Genomic DNA, 21,445 nt, shown 5'->3' with positions numbered 1-21,445 from the left:
ACTACTGCAAATTAAGAAGAAAGCAGTTGGTTAAACAGGCTGAATTCAAAGAGAACTGATCAGAAAATAATTTTGGAGGTCAGTGGGAGGAAAATGAACTGCTGTTTGATGGAAGCTGCTGTTGTTATCTGGCTGCTGGGGCCTTCTGTAGGGCAGATGCCCAAATGCTGCTCTTTCTTTGATGCAGGCTCTTTTTGGATTATCTCTGAGATACACATCCAAAGGCTATGGGGACTTCTACATTACCATTCTCTGTCATAGGTGATAGTCTCTCTACTTTACTTTGCAGGGCAACCTTCAATTTTTCAGGCCTCTGTCTTGGAGGTAGACCCTACAAAACCTTTCTCTCTTGGCCCCCCCATTCAGATTGTTCCACGTGAGAGCCACATACCTAGACCGTCTGCTCTCCAAACTCCATGGATTTATTAGGTTCTCTCAAAGACCATCACGCTTCATTCTTGAAATAGCCTTGGATGATCCAAATAGTTTATGAAGCTTAGAAAGAATCCAGTTAGAGAATGAGATGCCATCTGAATTTTCCAACCGATCTATCCAAAGATTCCCCTTTGCTCTCTCTCACTGGAGATGCATCCTGCAAATTCCCTTAGAAGGAACTTCTCTCCAAAGAATCTTAGGTGATTGCTTGTCACGTAGTAATATTTAGCAACCATTACTTTTTCTGTGTTTAGTATTCTTTGAAGTTCTTCGTGTGTGGTGGTGTTTGCTCCTTATTCTTTTCATATTATAATATTGGGGAATAATGAAGAGTATTAAGAATTAATAATTTCTCCCAAATATCTGAGTTAAAAATATATCCTCTACCTAAGTGATATCTGCACTCTCATGTATATTGCATTGCTATTCACAATGGCCAAGATTTGGAAGCAACCTGTGTCCATCCATAGATGAATGGTTAAATAAAATGTTGCACCTATACACAATGGAGTACTATTCATCCATAAAAAGGAATGAGATTCAGTCATTTGCAACGACATGGACAGAACTGAAGGTCATTATGTTACATGAAATAAACCATCCTTTTACTGACTGGATGTCTTTCTTTTTGCCCAAGACCAGTCCATCTACCACTTCACAGGTTACCATCCTTACTCCTGTTTCGTTCCTGAAACTTCAACTGCTCCCTCTCTACTGGTTCTATTCCATTGGCTTTTAAATATTCTCAAGACACTTTTATCTTTAAAAAGTTCTTCAACCATATGTCTCCCAGAGCTCATGCTCTCACCATAACTCAGTTACTGAAATACCTGTCTGTGCTCATTGTATCAACCTGCGTCGCTTCCCGGTGCATAATCTACTCATTTCGCACTAAAGGGTCCACTAACGTCATGGATGACTCTCTTTTTGTGAAATCCAGTAGATATTATCACTCTTCATTTTATTTTACCTCTTCCCCATTGTTAGTTGACTAATGTTGTCCTTTCAGAAATACTCTGGCTCTTAAGTAATCCGATTTTAACTCCTATTTTAACCTTTTCCCCAAGTTTTTAAAGATAGCATCTTAAAATGAACCATCCTAGCAGCTTTAATGAAACAACAGGCTGGAAGAATTTTTTTTCCATATTCCAGTGTGATAAACCAATCCCACAGAGGTGGGTATATCCTCATATGTGTTCTTATATTTAAAACAAAGAGAGAGAGAGAAACAGGGAGAAAGAGCGGAAGGGGGGATCACAAATAGATATCCTCAATATGCTTCATTTAGGAGGTGCTCTGGAAAAAACAAAACCCTGACTACCGTATGAAATCAAAACAGAGACACAGGAAGAGAGAGAGAGGATTTAAGTAAATTCACATGTGGGATTTTGTAACAAAAATTGCAGAATCATGGCTGCTAGTTCTTACTGACAGATGTGGTTTGGGCTCTCTACTCCTCCTACCTTCACTATAGCTTACATTAGATGAGAAAAAGCACAAATAAGAATAATCAATAAATATTTTGATGCAGTGAGGTCTGATCCAGAATCATGGTGAGCCACTCTAAAATAGATGACTGAGCCTGCCGCTCCTTATCTTGTATTTATTCAAGGAAATGGGAATCTAGGTATTTTCAATGTTTACAAGTTTATACGGCCCAGGCTCAGTGTGTCTGTGAAAACTTCTGTTTTCTTCTGGAAGAATCAAGAAAAGATGATTTGAGAGATGATAATATCTGGTCTGCGCGGAAGCAACATTTCTATTTTGCATACAAACAATCTTTGTGTATTATTCGTAGCATCATCTCAAAGGACAGGGAAAGTTACAACAGCACTTATTCGTAAAAAACCATGAAAGTAGGCTTCTCTCCTGCCCGCCCCTCCCCCGCGCGTGGGCCCAGACAAGCCGACCCGCCTGACTCCCCTCCCCGGCACCGAAGGGCGGGCAGAGTGCCCTGAGGAGGCGGGGATGGGAGGGCTGGGCCGACCCACCGGCGGGCTAAGATGCCGAACTTGGGCGCTGCCCTCAACTGCGGAGGAGCACACAGTCCGACCGGGTCTTCTTCAGGTTCCGGCGGGACCCAGCCAGATGCCGGAAGTGGTGGAGAATTGTAGGAGTGCAGACTTAGAAGATAAAACACCTGATCAGCTAAATAAACATTACCGATGGTGTGCCAAACATTTTGCGACCTCTATGATCTGTAGAACGAGTCCTTATAGGACAGTTCTTTGAGATAATGCAATACCAACAATATTCGATCTTACCAGTCATTTGAACAACCCACATAGTAGACACAGAAAACAAATAAAAGAACTGAGTGTAGACGAAATCAGGACACTGAAACAGAAAAAAATGAAACTTCTGAGCAGGAACAAAAACATAAAGAAACCAACAATAGCAATGCTCAGAACCCCAGTGAAGAAGGGGGTGAAGGGCAAGATGAGGACATTTTACCTCTAACCCTTGAAGAGAAGGAAAACAAAGAATACCTAAAATCTCTATTTGAAATGTTGATTCTGATGGGAAAGCAAAACATACTTCTGGATGGACATGAGGTTGATGAAATCCCAGAAGGTCTCTTTACTCCAGATAACTTTCAAGCGCTGCTGGAGTGCCGGATAAATTCTGGTGAAGAGGTTCTGAGAAAGCAGTTTGAGACAACAGCAGTTAAAACGTTCTTTTGTTCCAAAACACAGCAGAGGCAGTTCCAGAGATCTGTGAGAGCTGTATTCGAGAAGAAACTCTCAGATAAGTGAGAGACTCACACTTCTTTTCCATGATTGTTGACGACGTAGTGGACATGGCAGAGGAAGAGCACCTACCTGTGTTGGTGAGATTTGTTGATGAATCTCATAACCTAAGAGAGGAATTTGTAGGCTTCCTGCCTTATGAAGCTGAAGCAGAAATTTTGGCTGTGAAATTTCACACTATGATAACTGAGAAGTGGGGATTAAATACGAAGTATTGTCATAACCAGGCTTACATTGTGTCTAGTGGATTTTCTTCCAAAATGAAAATTGTTGCTTCCAGACTATTAGAGAAATATCCCCAAGCTATCTACACAATCTGCGCTTCCTGTGCCAAATATGTGGTTGGCAAAATCAGTACCTGTTATGGGAGTATCTGTTGCATTAGGAACAATTGAGGAAGTGTGTTTTTTTCATCGATCACCACAATTACTTTTAGTACTTGACAGTGTAATTTCTGTTTTTTTTTTTTCTTTTTTTCTTTTTTTCCAGAACAGTAAAGAAAGGGGTAAAGAACTGAAGGAAATCTGCCATTATCAGTGGACAGGCAGGCATGATGCTTTTGAAATTTTAGTGGAACTCCTGCAAGCACTTGTTTTAGGTTTAGATGATATAAATAGTGACACAAATATTAGATGGAATAACTGTATAGCTGGCCGACCATTTGTACTCTGTAGTGCAGTAACAGATTTTGATTTCATTGTTACTATTGTTGTTCCTAAAAATGTCCTATTTTTTACAAGAGTCTTTGGGAAAAACCTCCAGGGGCAAACTTCTGATGTCTTCTTTGCAGCTGGTGGCTTGACTGCAGTATTGCATTCACTCAACAAGTGATGGAAAATATTGAAGTTTATCATGAATTTTGGTTTGAGGAAGCCACAAATTTGGCAACCAAACTTGATATTCAAATGAAACTCCCTGGGAAATTCCGCAGAGCTCACCAGGGTACTTGGAATCTCAGCTAACCTCTGAGAGTTACTATAAAGAAACCCTAAGTGTCCCAACAGTGGAGCACATTATTCAGGAACTTAAAGATATATTCTCAGAACAGCACCTTAAAGCTCTTAAATGCTTATTTCTGGTACCCTCAGTCATGTGACAACTCAAATTCAATACGTTGGAGGAACACCATGCTGACCTGTATAGTAGTGACTTACCCAATCCTGACACGTTCTCAGCGGAGCTTCGTTGCTGGAGAATCAAATGGAAACACAGGAGGAAAAATAGGTATGAAAATGAATGAAAGCGTCTTAAAGCCTATTTGGGGAACACTTTGACAGACTAAAGATCAAGTAACTTGGCTTTGCTTAACATAAATTTTGATATAAAACACGACCTGGATTTAATGGTGGACACATATGTTAAACTCTATACAAGTAAGTCAGAGCTTCCCACAGATAATTCAGAAACCTTGGAAAATACCTGAGAGACTTTTAAAAATAGGTTTTCTTGGCCGGACGCGGTGGCCTCTGGATAATCTACCTGTTAAATGGCCCCTGTTTGAACTCTCATGCTTTGAGGACCTATCTGTTCTTCCAGAAGAGAACATTGAAAGTCCCATGTTTCCTTCTGCGTCATCTTTGCTGGTGGCACTCTGGAATTGGTTTAGTTAAGTCATTTTAGACATAGCATTTATTATCACTGTGAATCTCTACTTGTTGGGTCTTATGAATTCTTTGAAGAAATATATTTTGAAGAGGTATGGGAGGAAGGAATACATTTTATAAAATGTTATAGTGAAGCCCACAATTGACCTTTGACTAATAGGAGTTTTAAGTATGTTAAAAATCTATACTGCACAGTTACAACAAATTACCAGAGAAAAGCTTGTGAGCTCATCAAACAAGGACTTCAGTGTAGATTTTGTCTTTCTCAAATGAGCTTAAAGGAACAAACAAAAGTTAAAGTTTGAACGGAAGAGCCTGTTGTTTTTCCACATCTCATTGTTGCTGTTTACATTCCTTTGTGGAGCCTACATATTCCTAAGCTTTTTAGCAGGTATATGTTGAACACTTGTGTTTCATGCTGAAGACAGAATCGGAGGCCATGGATACTGACAACTGATTTGTCTGTTTTTTTTTTTTTTTCTGTCTTTTTCCATGACTCTTATCTACTGCCTCATCTTGATTTATAATCAAAACCTGGAAAACCTACAAAAATAAGTGTTGAGGTTTATCTAGAAAAATATGGAAAATATTGCTGTTATTTTTGGTGAAGAAAATCTATTTTGTATAGTTTATTTCAATCTAAATAAAATGTGACTTTTGTTTAAAAACAAACAAAAACCATGAAAGTAAAGAAATACTATGTAAGGCATCCCTTTGGCTGATGTATTGTATTTTCAAACTAATTCCTGTGAATTTGAATTTATTTATCTCAATTTATTTATTGGAATTTATCTTATTTTAATTTTCTGTAAAAAGTACATTCCTTGACATAAAATACAATTTTGGTCTCAATTTGTGTGGGTGAGAATATTCAGTAATAGAAACCCTGCACTTTGATAAGTTCATTTCCGTTTTTTAAATGACCTTAATACTTAAGTCTCTATATATGTGTGCAGTGTAAAATGTTGAAACAAAAGAAGTCAGTGTGCATAATCTACAAAATTTCTCAAAAGAAACCATGTAATGCACCCTTTTCTCTCTAAGCTGTTTGTAAAACTTTATTGACTACATGTAATTCATTTGAGCTTAGTAGGCCTCTTTTGGATACCAAAATATTGATTTCAGCATTTTATTTCCACCTTACTTTGTCTCATCAAGGAACAAGGTATTTCTTGAAGCTGCTATATCCCAAAGGGCAACATCTAATTTTTGCTACCCTCCCTTCATAATGAAGATTCAATATTCATATTGTCCTTCTTTAGCCTGCAACCTCTTCCCTTCCCAGGTGGTCTTGTATATTTTATACTTTATTCTAAATCATAAAATTATAGAAAAATAAAATGTTGGGTGTGTAAATGGTCACAAAAATTACCCAGTTCAATCTTCTCATTTTACAGGTAAGAGAACAGAGACCTTAAAAGGAGAAGAGGTTTGTTCTTTGGTGTGACAATGTCTTGAGCATCACTCTTACTAGGCCATATTGGTTATAAATAGTTATTATTTTGGAAAAAATATGGTGAAGTATACTGGAATGAAAAAGCCTGTATGAATTTTTGCTCAGAGTCAGCAAATCCCTGCTCCTTAGTGCAGGCATTTACTTTGCTGTTTGCAAACTTATTAGAGAGTCTTATATTGAAACCATTTAATCATTATCATATTAGCCTGATGGATTTCCAGGCACCTCCCCAACTAGAACAGAGTTGTAGTTTTAGCTCCTCCCATTGCTTCCAGAGTTTTGTAATTTAAACTGGATAGGGAGAGAGCAGCTCCTTTCTTCTTCTATCCTTGGAACAATGCCTTCCCTTCCTTCATCGGCTTGCTAAAGTCTCGTTGCCTTTTTTTCTCCCTGTGCTGGTGGTGTTCCACCTTATTTGTCATTCAGTCAGGTCAGTGGGGCAAACTCCAAGACTGGCTCCTGTGTTCTCTCTAATCTTCTGCCATTTTTTTTTTCTTTCCTGGCAAAAACCTCTACTGGTTAAGTGCCACATAATGTCGATTTTTTGTTTAACACTTCCTTAAAATACAATTATTTTTACTTTTCCTCAATACATCTTTGCCTTAGTGTAGAATTAAAAAAAATCTTAGTGGTAATAATTCTTTTAACCTTTTCTACCACTAACAGACTGCTAAAATTTTGTCTCATTAGCAAATTGAAATGCAGAATATACTACTTGAATACTTTGTATAGAAGGAAGCACTTTACTTATATGACCCTTAAACCATAGATGTCAAGAACTTATTTTCCAGAACTTTTTCTGGAAAGACCAATTTTCAGGAGCAAGACACATCAGTTCATTATGCTTTGTACAATTCCAATATAATGACCATTTAAGCAGAAGCAATGGTATAATTGTTTAGAAAAACATATTTCCTTTAAAGCAGTTGACTGTTCCACTTATATTTCATTTTTCCTGGACTAGAAACATTACTCTATATAGAAGTCAATTGATGTATTTTGTGTGAATCCATTGTGTCAGAAAAAATACTTCTACTAAATAATCCTATAATACTGTACAACAGGATATAGACCTTAATATGCAAAATGGTATAAAAGGTCAAGAAGTTTCAAATAAAATAGAAAATGATGATTAGACTCATCAGGAGTCTACATTCTCTTGAGTAAACTTAGCAGCACTGCATATTTCAAAAGAAAACTAATGAATCAATCCCTCAAAATCAAGGGAAAGTTATTAATTTCCATTTTTTCTTTATTTTTCTTTATTTTTTAACTCATGAGTTAAGTGCCATGTAGTTGACAATGTATTTTAATTAAATGCAAATATGTTCTTTGGAGGAAATATAAATAAAAATTGAATACATTATTAAGTGACTCATAAATAGCAACAGATAATATTTTTGTCAGAATTTTCCTGATATTCTTGGCTTGTGAGAGTCTAGTTATAGGCTCCAAATTTGTTTTAAATTGTGTCTGGAAATAAATATTTACCCTCAAAGATTATTTTAATGTTCAATTACCTGAGGTTCTTTTAAGCTTTTCCCATATAGTAAAAAAAAAGTGTTTTCAATATTGACATATTAAATAAAAATACAGTATTACATACCCACACAAAGAAAAATGAACGTAGGAGTGTAGATGTATAAACTTTCACAAAACAACCCACCTGTACAACTAAAATCCAGATCAAGAAACAGAATGCTTCTACCATCTTAGTAAATCTCTCAACTTCACTCTAATCTCTGTTCTTTGCATCCCAAGGGTTAGCCAGTACCTGGACTTCTAATGACATAGAGTATTTTTTTCTGTTCTTGCATATTGTATAGATATGGAATCATGCAATATATGTCCCTTTTTTGGGGTCTGGGTCTCTCTCTAAACAGTTTCTTTGTGAATTTATTTATATTGTTGCATGTAACTGCAGATTTTACATTTTCATTCTGTCTAGTATTCCATTGTGCACATATACCATAATTTGTTGATCTTTTTGACTGATGATTGGCTTTTGGGTAGTTTTTAGATTTGAGCTAAACCTAAAAACTGTGGTTGTAGCGATTTGCATCCCCACTCAGCAGTGTCTGAGAGCTCCAGTTGCACCATGTCCATCTTTTTGATGTTATCCATCTTTTAAACTTATTCAGCCTGTATGTGCTTTTTTATTTGCATTATCTTGATTAATGATTTTGAGTAAAATTTCCAGTGTTTGTTTGCATTTTTATATACTGTTTGTGAAATGTCTTTTAGTCTTTTGACTATATTTATTGTTTGGTTGTCTTTTATTTAATGTAGAGTAGCCTTTACTAATATGTTCTGGATACAAATCTTTGTTAGATAAATGTGTCTCCCACACTTTTCACTCTCCTGACAGTGACTTAAATAGTTCTTAATTTTCTTATAATCCCATGTATTATTTTTTGCTTTAGAAATCCCATGTCTTATTTTTTCCTTTGTTTCTCTGTTTAGAAACAAGTTCTTTGTCATTTTATATAATTAAAATAATTTCTCCAACATACTTCTCTCTCTCCAAATGATATCTTTTGGATGCACAGAGGTTCTTAATTTTGCTGTAATCCAGTTTATCATTTTTGGTTGACAGTTTTGAAAATTTCTAAATAAATTTTTACCTATTCCCAAGGCCCATATGTTATCTTACATTTCCTTAAAAGCTCTATTGCTTTTTCTTTCACATATAAATCTGCAATCCATCTGGAATCGATTTCTGGGTATGCTGTGAAGTAGGGAATCATATCTTAATTTTTATTACATAAATAATACATATTCATTGTAGAGAAAGCAGAAAATAGAGATTACTTATGTTCTACCACCCAAGACTATCACTCTGACACTGTGATTTGTATATTTCTACACATTGCTATTGTTATTACTTTTTAGTTTCGTTACATAATGATATCGATGTAAAAGATATTCTTTTTTTCTCTCTCAGATATACAAACTAAGACTGAGAAGCCTAGTTCTTTTTCTTAAAAAGCTACCCTCATGGTCCATGATAAAAAACAAAATGAAAAGAAACAAAATGTCTCTAAGTTAATGTGAATGCCTTCTTATTTATATTTCACATTTTTTGTTTGTTTGTTTGTTTAAGACAGAGTGTCACTCTGTTGCCCAGGCTGGAGTATATTGGTGCAATCTTGGCTCACTGCAATCTCCACCTCCCAGGTTCAAACGATTCTCCTGCCTTAGCCTCCCCGAGTAGCTGGGATTACAGGCACCCGCCACCATGATCAGCTAATTTTTGTATTTTTACTAGAGATGGGGTTTTGCCATGTTGGCTAGGCTGGTCTCGAACTCCTGAATTCAGGTAATCCACCTGCCTTGGCCTCCCAAAGTGCTGGGATTACAGGTATGAGCCACTGCACCTTGCCTGTTTCACATATTACAGGCTAACTTCTCAAGCAGACTTTTGAGTTTTCCTTCTCCTATGGCAAACTTTCCCATCAAAATCAGTTAAACACATTATCTTTAGAATCATGAGGGTCTGCAGTTTATTTTCTAACTCTTTCATTTTTTGCTTGTATCTTTATTAATTCCTGCATTCTGTTTTACATGATTTTTTAACCAACATTTTGGTTGCTGGCTGAATTAATTTTTCATTCCTTTCAAAAATTGATCTAAAAATTTAAGGTGATAAATTTTCTTTTGAGTCCAGTTGTATCTCTATCCCATTTGTTCTGATGTGTAGCTTTTCATTATTGCTGATTTTTTTTTTTTTCTTTTCTTATTTTATTTTTTTTTGGTGATGGAGTTTCGCTCTTGTCGCCCAGGCTAGAGTGCAGTAGCCTGATCTCGGCTCACTGCAACCTCCACTTCCCAGGTTCAAGTGATTCTCCTGCCTCAGCCTCCTGAGTAGCTGAGATTACAGGTGCGTACCACCATGCCCAGCTAATTTTTGTATTTTTAGTAGAGACGGGGTTTCACCACGTTGGCCAGGGTGGTCTCGAACTCCTAACCTCAAGCAATCCATGTGCCTTGGCCTCCTAAAGTGCTGGAATTACAGGCGTGAGCCACCGTGGCTGGCCTATTGATGATTTTCTAAAACAATGTTCAAAAGATGCATCTAAACATGCACATAGATACAATGCAAATACAAATGCTTGCATTTTCTGCTTGACTCAATTTGTTTTAAAACTCCCTCTGAGGCTGGGCGTCATAGCTTATGCCTGTAATCCCAGAACTTTGGGAGGCGGAGGTGGGCGGATCATGAGGTCAGGAGTTTGAGACCAGCCTGACCAACATGGTGAAACCCTGTCTCTACTAAAAACACAAAAATTAGTTGGGGGCGGTGGTACACACCTGTAATCCCAGCTACTCAGGAGGCTGAGGCAGGAGAATCACTTGGACCCGGGAAGCAGAGGTTGCAGTGAGTCTAGATCGGGCCACTGCACTCTAGCCTGGGCGACAGAGTGAGACTTTGTCTCAAAAAACAAACAAACAACAACAAAAAACTCCCTCTGAAGAAAACCTTTAGTTTTCCTGCTTTGTTTTTTTAGTTTATTACACTGTAATCAGAGAATGTTAGCTAAACTAGTTCTACTTTTTGGAGTTTATGAATGTTAAGCAAAAAGTCTAGACACAACTATTTTATTAGTTATACCATAAAGGTTATTTACATTCTCATTCATATTCTTGCCCTTTTACCCTGTCATGAAATGGTAGGTATGAATTAAAAACTCCTACTACTAGTCTATTCTTTCCTATATTTCCTTATAATGCTTGCAATTTTTGCTACATGGAGGTGGTTACTATGCTATGCACTTATATACATACTCATAACTGCCATATAGTTATGAATATTTCATTTCGCTCTGTAACATTTGGATTGGTTCAGTACCCAACATTGATTTCAGTCTTAGCTCTAAGTTAAAATGTTTCAAAACTGTTTATCATTCCTTTTGCCCTCATTTACCCATTCTTTGGTTGGTTGCCTTTTGGCCTTCAGGAAAATATTCTCTGAAGTCTTGCAGATTCAAAACTGTTGGTCTATAGTCTGTATTTTGAAAGACAGTTTTGCTGGATAGAATCCTCAACTCATATTTCTTTCCTTGATATACATTAAAGGTTGTATCCTTAATACACAGTAAGAATCTGTTTGGATGCTGAATGCCTTCTGATGTCTTCTGCTGCTGAATGTTGCTGTGAAGAAATATGAATATGACCTATGGCTTTTTCCTCATAAATAACATTTATCTTTCCTGGCTAGGAAAAAAATTAATCTTTATTTTAAAGCCCAGTAGCTTTACTAGGAAACGCCTTAGTTTTACTAGGAAATGTCTTTATGTTAACCATTCTTAGTCAATTTCTTTCTACCCAGTGTGTTTGTCAAATATGAAAATTTAAGTCTTTCATTTTAACAAAAGCACTCTTGAATTATACCTTCAATTTGTTCTGTTAATTTTTTTTTCTTCAGCGACTTCTCCCAACATGTATATGTGAATCTCCAACGTACATCTTTTATTTATATTTATCTCCCTATCTCCCTAGTCAGTCCCTCTCTCTCCCTCCCTTCTTCTCTCCCTTACCGCTCCCCTCCCCTCCCCTTCCTTTCCATTTCCTTGTTCCCTCCTCTGTTTATTTTCATTTCAATGTGGTCAATTTCCCATTTTGTCCATATTTCTTATTGTGTTTATCATATTGCCTATTTTCCCTCGTGCAAGTTTCAATTTGTTTTGTTAGGATACTTTCCCCTCTCTACTTCTTTTCTGAGTTGTTCCAGATCATATTTTATTTCTTTCTGTTGTCTCTCTATATCTTCCCAGGGTTCCTATGTTTCTACTTCGAGGTCTTTACTTCAAAAGTAGTCTCTTCATTAATTTTTTAAAAATCTGTGACAAAATGTTTGGTGACGACTTTTATTTGCTCCATGGCAACATGTTTGCAGTGTTCTTTCATCTGTAGGTAAGTTTTGATGCTCTTTCCCATGTTTGTTTCTTATAATACGTTTTTATTTATTAAATGCAATCCTTAAAAAATAAAGCATCCTTCCTTCAGCCAGAACCGCCATCTTCCAGTAATTCACCAAAATGACGAACACAAAGGAAAAGAGGAGAGGCATCTGATACACATTCTCTAGGCCTTTTAGAAAACATGGAGTTGTTCCTTTGGCCACATATATGCGAATCTATAAGAAAGGTGATATTGTCGACATCAACGGAATGGATACTGTTCAAAAAGGAATGCCCCACAAGGGTTACCATGGCAAAACTGGAAGAGTCTACAATGTCAGGCAGCATGCTGTTGGCATTGTTGTGAACAAACAAGTCAAGGGCAAGATTCGTGCCAAGAGAATGAATGTGCGTATTGAATACATTAAGCACTCTAAGAGCTGAGATAGCTTTCCAAAATGCGTGAAGGAAAATGATCAGAAAAAGGAGGAAGCCAAGGAGAAAGGTACCTGGGTTCAACTGAAGCGCCAGCCTGCTCCATTCAGAGAAGCACGCTTTGTGGGAACCAATGGAAAGGAGCCTGAGCTGCTGGAACCCATTCCCTTGATTAATGGTTCCCTATGAATTATTCATATTCCCTATGAATTTATGGCATAATAGGTGGTACAAAAATACCTCCGGACTGTAAAAATGTTTCTCTTCATTGAGTAAAAGTGTGGTGTCCTCCTTCCCTGAAAAAACATTTAAAATTAAATGTTAAAATTTAAAGCAAATTTTAATTGTGTCTTAATTCATTGTGTAATGTCTTTACTATTCAAATTTAATGTATTTCTTGCTGAAAGATGTGAGGTGGCTTATTGTGCAACAAATTACTCAATTGGTTAGAAAACAGTCAGATACTATTTATGAAACATTTATACTGGTTTGAAGATAGTCCCTCTAAATCATCATGGAACAAATAAAATAATTTATAAAATAAAATAAAACATCCTTGAATTAACTGGATTTTCTTGGACTAGCCTTCTAGCCTCTGTAGTTCTCTGCTGTTACAGAGACAGATTGTTTCTTCCAGCTCTGGCTCCTCTTTGTTATTATCTGCATAGCTCACTTCCTCTGCTTTTCTGGACAAAATTTGGTCCAAGAGGACTTCTGCTGGCAGCGTGCTCGTGTGCTCAATCTCTGATATTCCACAGATGGAATATAGCTTTCACAAAACAAGGTTAACACTCACCTTCAGCAAACACTTTTTTTTTTTTTTTTTCCTGGCGTAACTTGACATCTGCCTCTGCTAAGTCTCCTTGCTCCTCTCTGGATAGTTTACTTCTCCATATGACTTCTACCTCATTTGTTTATGGTAACTGTTATGTGATCTGGGAGTTATCCCTCTTCTTAAAAAAACAAAAACAAAAACAAAAACAAAACAAAAAAAACAGTTCCAGGAGGTGAAAGTGAACTATTCTGGTATATATAATAATATTCATCTTTTAAATTAATTTCTTTATATTTCATCTATATGAACTATTAGCATCTTAAAAAATAGTGCACATGCACGTGAAGCAACTGTGGAAGAACAGGGAAAGAATCACCCAGAAGAATTAGAGGTAACAGTGCCTCTGGCTCTTACAAAGCCAGGAACAGTCTGTTTTTGCTAACTACAGTGGGAAGCCTTTTGATTCATGGGCATTGGATAGAGTACAGAGAGGGTCTTGCCTTAGTAGTAGAAGATAATTAGCCCTAGACTGAGCTCTGCTTTGCTCTTGCTTAACAAATGTTAAAAGTAAGACCAGAGACGACTTGTTTCCAAGCAACTTAACTGCATCCAGAGGAAAGTTCAAGAATAATTATAGTAATTCAAAAATATCCAGTACCCCAAAATGCAAAATTAACTGTGTATGACATCCAATAAAACAATCATCAGGCATCCAGGAAGTAGGAAAATATGACCAATAATAAGGGAAAAATCAGTTCACCTAAATTCACTGAGCACTGACCCTTATGTTAGAATGGACATCAAATGAATTATAACTGCATTTCATATGTTCAAAAAGTTAAGTAGAGGTATGTAAGATACAAAATAAGATTCAAGTTAAAGTTCTAGAGATATAAATGACAGTATGTGAAATGAAAGGTACATTGAATAGGATTAATGGCAGAATAGAGAAGGCAGAAGAAAAGATTAGTAAACTTGAAGATATGGAAATAAAATTATCAAAAATGAAATACAAAAAGAAAGATAATTTAAAAAAGTAAACAGAGCTTCAGAGAGTTGTGGGACTTCATGCAAGCTGATATATGTTTAACTGGAGTCCTTGAAAGAAAAGAGAGAGAGGAAACAGAAAAAGTTTTGACCCTAAAGATTCTTCCAGAAAGCTCCTAGAACTGATAATAGAATTAAGCAAAGTTTCCAGATACAAAATTAATGTACATGAATCAGTACCTCTTCTATATGCCAAAAGTGATCAAGCTGAGAATCAAAGCAAGAACTCAACCCCATTTACAATAGCTGGAGAAATAAAACTTAAATACAAAACTACAAAACATTGCTGGAAGAAATCATAGATGACACAAACAAATAGAAACACATCCCATACTCATGGATGGGTCGAATCAATATTGTAAAAATGATCACACTGCCAAAAGTGATCTACAAATTCAATGCAATTCCCATCAAAATACCACCATCATTCTTCACAGAATTAGAAAAAACCATTCTGAAATTCATACGGAACCAAAAAAGAGCCAGCATAGCCAAAGCAAGACTAAGCAAAAAGAACAAATATGGAGGCATCACATTACCTGATTTCAAACTATACTATAAGGCCATAGTCACCAAAACAGCATGGTACTGGCATAAAAATTGGCACATAGACCAATGGAACAGGATAGAGAATTCAGAAATAAACACAAATACTTACAGTCAACTGATATTCAACAAAGTAAACAAAAATAAAGTGGGGGAAAGGACACCCTTTTCAACAAATGGTGGTGGGATAATTGGCTAGCCACACGTAAGAGAATGAAACTGGATCTTCATCGCTCACCTTATACAAAAATCAACTCAAGATGGATTAAGGACTTAAATCTAAAACCTGAAACTATAAAAATTCTAGAAAACAACATTAGAAAAGCCCTTCTAGACATTGGCTTAGGCAAGGATTTCATGACCAAGAACCCCAAAGCAAATGCAATAAAAACAAAAATAAATAGCTGGGACTTAATTAAACTAAAGAGCTTTTGCATGGCAAAAGGAACAGTCAGCAGAGTAAACAGACAACCCACAGAGTGGGAGAAAATCTTCACAATCTATACATCTGACAAAGGACTAATATCCAGGATCTACAATGAACTAGAACAAATCAGCAATAAAAAGCCAAACAATCCTACCGAAAAGTGGGCAAAGGACATGAGTAGACAATTCTCAAAAGAAGATATACAAATGGCCAATAAACATATAAAAAATGCTCGATATCACTAATAATCAGGGAAATGTAAATGAAAACCACAATGTGATACCACCTTATTCCTGCAAGAATGGCCATAATCAAAAAATTAAAAAATAATAGATGTTGATATGGATGTGGTAAACAGAGAACACTTCTACAGTGCTGGTGGGAATGTAAACTAGTACAACCACTATGGAAAACAGTGTGGAGATTCCTTAAAGATCTAAAAGTAGAACTGCCATTTGATCCAGCAATTCCACTACTGTGTATCTACCCAGAGGAAAAGAACTCATTATATGAAAAAGATACTTGCACGTGTATGTTTATAGCAGCATAATTCATAATTGCAAAAACATGAAACCAATCCAAATGCCCATCAATCAATGAGTTGATAAAGAAACTGTGGTATACACATATGATGAATACTACTCAGCTATAAAAAATGAATTAATGACATTTACAGCGACCTGGATGAATTTGGAGACTATTATCCTAAGTGAAGTAACTCAGGAATGGAAAACCAAACATCATATGTTCTCACTCATAAGTGGGAACTAAGCTATAAGGATGCAAAGGTATTAGAATGAGAAAATGGACGTTGGGGACTCAGGGGGAAAGGGGGGAAATTGTTGAGGGATAAAATACTACAATAGGGTGCAGTGCATACTGCTTGGGTGATGGGTGCACCAAAGTCTCACAAATCACCACTAAAGAACTTATTCATGTAACAAAACACCACCTGTTCCACAATGAACTATGGAAATAAAAAAAACCTAAATAATAATAGTTGTACTATAGTTATATATGTTATATGTGGACATTACAGAACACAGGATTAAAGGTATGCAGAAATTCTCTTTAAAAAAGAAGAAGTTTTGAAAAAAAACTTCAAATTATGCAAATTTGATGAAAATAAATATGGGAACCCACAGTTCCCAAAAAACTTAATGAACTCCAAGCACAGGAAGCGTGAAGAAAATCACATCAAGTCTTATTGTAATCAATTTGCACAAAACTAGTGACAGAAAAATCTTAAAAGGGTTCACAACGAAAAGATACCTTATTGCAGAAGATGAATATAACAGACTTTTCATTCATGACATTTTTTTTTGTCAGAAAAAATCTAGAAAGAAGCAAGAAGACAATTAATCAATGTCTTCAAACTACTAAAAGGAAACCCACAGCTTTCAGCATAGAATTCCATACCCAGAAAAAAATAGGCTTAAAAAATAAAGATGAAATCAATACTTTTTAAGACATACAAAAGATGAGAGAATTCATTATCAGCATCCTTACACTATAAGAAATGCTAAAGGAAGCTTTTCAGGGAAAAGAAAATTGATGTTAGATGAAAGCAACTGTTTAAATAAAAATTGCAACAATGCAATATGGGATTTATAATACATGAAAAAGTAAAAATTAAAAAGATTGAAAGAAAGAAGTTGAATTGGCATACTATTACTTGAAGATAGAGATAAGCTAAATATATATACTATAAATCCTGAAGTAATCACTTATATAACAAAACAAGGAGTAGTAAAGGAGATTAAATAGAATAAAAAACATATTAATTTAACCCAAAAGGAGACAGATGATGAAGAAAAAAGGAATGAATAATGATAGTACAGATAGAAAACAAATAACAAGATGATAGACTTGAATGTAACTATATAAATTATTACATTAAATGTAAATGGTATAAATATTTCAGTTAAAAGACAGAGATGATAAGATTGGCTGATAGTATGCCCAACTGTCCCTAGGTTATATACATTTTATTATTTGTATTTATTCATTTAATGAATATTTAATTTATTTCTATTTCATAGGGGGAACAGAACTTGGTGCTGATGATACATATGACATATGACATATAATTTAGTATTAAATACAGGTAAGTAAATATGCAATTAATACAGAGTGTAATAAGTGGCTAGGTAGAAGAGTTTGATTTTTCTCTGCATTCCTGGAAACAATGACAGTGTTTTAAAATTATTAACAAAATGACCACAGCTTGCACTGCTTTAATTACACTGCTGGATAGTTTTCATACCCATTAGAATATATGAAGAATTTCTACTAAGCAATTGGCTATTTATAATTACAAATGAAGCATTGTCTGTGGAGTCTTCTACAAAACCCACTTTGCATTTACTATTTCTCTGTTTTCTTCCTGTACTAGAGCAGAGGTTTTCAACTGGGGCCAATTTTGCCCTCGAGGGAGATTTGGCAATATCTGGAAATATTTTTGGTCGTACAACAGGGGTGGGGTACTACTGGCATCTAGTGGGTGGAGGCCAGGGATACTGCTAAACATACTACAAAGCACAGCATAGCCTCCAATAACAAAGAATTATCCAACCCCAAAAGTCAATAGGGCCTTGCTTGAGAAACCCTGGATTTCAGTGGCCAACTAATCCTAGTTTTCAAAAGACTTCTCAGGTTTCAGCACTGAAAATCTTGTATCTTAGGAAATTTCCCAGTCTCAGGTAAATCATGAAGTTGACCACCCTAATTCCTACCTATTAATATTAGAAAAGCAGTATATATTCAAAGAGTTGTTCCTTTTAGTATGAACATTCAATATTCCATAATCAGCATGAATATGCATTGAGAACATAGTTTGTTCAGTATTATGTCAAGAATGTTACCCGTATTGTCCCTTTTAATCATCTTAACAATTGCATGAGATTATTATTATTAACTTTATTTTAGAACTGAGAAAAAGTAGAAAAAGTAGGCTTACATTAGGTAAATTGTTCAACATTATACAGCTGCTTACAGTAGAATTAGGATTATAAAACAAGGTCTATTAATCCCTAAATACAGTGAGAATATATTTTCTCCACATTGTGCCAAAAACTGGTTGCATGGCTTCTGTTTATAATGATTAATGCCTCAATTATAAATCAAACTACATTTTATTAATTATTATATTATATTATTATTTTTAGAGACGGGATCTCACTCTGTTGACCAGACTGGCGTGGTAGTGTGATGATAGCTCACTGTAACCTTGAGCTCCTGGGCTCAGGAATGATCCTTCTGCCTCAGTCTCTCAGTCTCCCCAGTAGCTAGTTCAACAAGCAAGTGCCCTATGCCTGATTAATTTTTTTTTTTTTTAGAAACAGAGGTCTCACTGTGTTGCCCAAGCTGGTCTCAACCTCCTGGTCTACATGATTTTCCTACCTCTGCCTCTCAAAGCACTGGGATAAGGTACCACTTATGGAATTCCTCTGACATACCATTTAACTTACCTATTACCTCCATGAAGCTCAGAGAGATTACATAATTCACTCTGGATTAGCATCAAGTTAGACCCAAATCTCTGGTTTCAAATTTCATACATTTCAAAGAATTCCATAAGTGATAGTTCTAATTATCAATGTGAGGAAATAGGTTGAATTAAATGGCATAGATTAGCTTATTCATGACATTTTCATTAGCAGAGTAGGAAGAAAAAACAGAGATAATGTGAACATCATAACATTTATAGCTCAGTATAACAAAAAAGCATTTGCAGTCAGAAAGGATTAGTAGAAATCCAGCTTAGATACTGTATGACAGTGTAGCGTCTATCTTCTGTGAAATGAGGAAAACAATACTTTTTACTGAACATTGCAAAGATGATAATGATATAGAATACACATCCCACATACCTTTTCATTTATTTAAAAAATGGTGCCGGGCACGATGGCTCTCGTCTGTAATCCCAGCACTTTGGGTGGTTGAGGAGGGTTCGAGACCAGCCTGACCAATATGGTGAAACCTTGTCTCTATTAAAGATTCAAAAATTAGCCAGGCGTGGTGGTAAGTGCCTGTAGTCCTAGCTACTCGGGAGGCTGAGACAGGAGAATTGCTTAAACCCAGGAGGTGGTGGAAGTTGCAGTGAGCTGAAATCATGCCACTGCCCTCTAGCCTGGGCGACAGAGTAAGACTCTGTCTCAAAAAAAAAAAAAAAAAAAAAAAAAAAAAAAATTCCCTCGCCCCATTCTTAGAGCAAGCTGAAAATCAAATGCTTGATTGTAAATACTGCCCTGAGTTACAAACATTCAGTGATGGAAATGAAATATCAAATTTTCCCTGTAGTCAGCAATGAGATCGCCAATTAAACAGGTGCAGTTCTATTTTCTGGTATTTGTAGGAGAGAAGGTATGGCTCCTAATGTGAAGACACATTCAGAGCTGCCATGTAATTAAAATGACTCAATTATAATGTACTGAAGGTAACCACTAAATAGACAGGTGTGAATAAAGTCCATTTTTGTTTTGTTGAGAATAATAGTATGTTTAGCTTAGGAAAAATATCCCACTAGAAGTCTGTAATTCTTTGGTGAATGAAATGTCACTTTGTGAGAAAAGAGTACAAAAGAAGGGGAATGATTATGAAAGAATTACTATCACCAAGCTGGGTGATTTCCTTGGGAGATGTAAGATTAAACCCTCTTTCATTGAACAAGATTGTTCCACATTTGTGGTGAACAACAGATGACCAAGTGTATGATATAAAAGTGCAGAGGCATGCCATCAGAGGTCAATTCAAAGAGTGCAGCATTTTCATTGTTGAGAGCTCAGAGGAGGTACTAAATTAAAAGTGTTTTCCATTGTATGTGTGAAGATTTACTCACATACTCTTTTACTTTTTTTCTCATATTCTTTCTCTCCCCTGGTTGGATTTCAAGACAATCTGACTACTCCCTCCCGCTTTGCTTTCATACTGGGTATAGAGAAAAGTAATTATGTAACCAGCAAATCAAACAGGTGGATTTGAGAAATGAGAAATCGTACTAAAATAATTGATTTCGGCTACCACTGAGGTGTATTCAATTTAACAGACACCTGGGGACAACTGGATTCAGAGCCACAGTAATTGTTGAGAAGGATAGTTGTGAATACATGGGGTTATTTGTACGTTATAAACAAAGGGTATATGAATACTGTGGAACTAACAGCAAAAACTCTCACAGGCAGGGCAGATCCAAGTTTTGTGGGTCTTGACGTTTATATAATTTTGGAGGGCTCTTGATACAAAATTAAGTATAAATACAAATATTAGAAAGAAGAAGAAGAAAAAAAAAACCACAGTAAGTTACTAAAACTTTGGAGACTCAGATCCTTTTCTTGAATTTATTTCGGCAATTACCAGAAATGCTTGTGTGCAAACTCGGCTTCCTCGCCGCACCTATGGCACTCATCGACTCCCTGCAACTCCCAGCACACACAGGGGCCCATGCAAGTGAGGACCGGTCACTGAGCTTCACTGGTAGCATCCTCTGCCTACAAGAACTTCCGCTGTAGCTTATTTTATTTTGTTTGAGAAGCCTAAAAGTACCGTGAAACATAAAAAAACAGAAACTTTCTATCTGATGCTTGTCATTTCATCTAAGAGCTCAAAACCCTAGGCAACTTTCACGTATGCCGGTGCTCGCATCTCGCTGGGTTTCATAGGTCCCGAGTTGGTGCCCAGTCGGGCCTTGGGGCTACTCAGTAAGTTGAGCGCCCGCTGGGGCAGCAGGAGGGGACCGCACTCCCCTGCGGCTGGGTGGAGAAGGGAGGGGGCTGCGCGGGGGAGGGCGAGTCGGGGCCGCGCCTCCAGTTGATTGGCCGGGAACAGCCCATAGGGGCGGGCTCTCCCCGGCGCTTGCCGGTCCGGGGTGGCTATATTGGCACCATTCCTGCTAGGTCGAGTTGCTTCCCCGCCCCGAGCTGAACCTGAGCAGAGAGTTTCTGAGGGCTGTGTGGGGGCAGGAAGGGGTGTGAGGCTGCAGTGCTATGAAACAGCGGCTCAGCGAGTGAGACAGGCGGTGTGGCTAGACGAGCCGGCCCAGGACCCGCGCTGCTGTTCCCTAAGCTGCTGA

At 36.7% G+C, this 21,445-nt stretch overlaps 1 pseudogene; it reads left to right on the top strand.

Moving 5' to 3' along the window:
* Positions 1-2,438: 2,438 nt before the first annotated feature.
* Positions 2,439-5,002, top strand: LOC103238177 (52 kDa repressor of the inhibitor of the protein kinase pseudogene; annotated as a pseudogene).
* Positions 5,003-21,445: the final 16,443 nt, after the last annotated feature.

This window comes from Chlorocebus sabaeus, chromosome 11 (genome assembly GCF_047675955.1).
Source record: "Chlorocebus sabaeus isolate Y175 chromosome 11, mChlSab1.0.hap1, whole genome shotgun sequence".
Classification (NCBI taxonomy): domain Eukaryota; kingdom Metazoa; phylum Chordata; class Mammalia; order Primates; family Cercopithecidae; genus Chlorocebus; species Chlorocebus sabaeus.
The sequence above is the reverse complement of the archived record's forward strand: the minus strand, read 5'-3'. Positions and strand labels throughout refer to the sequence as shown.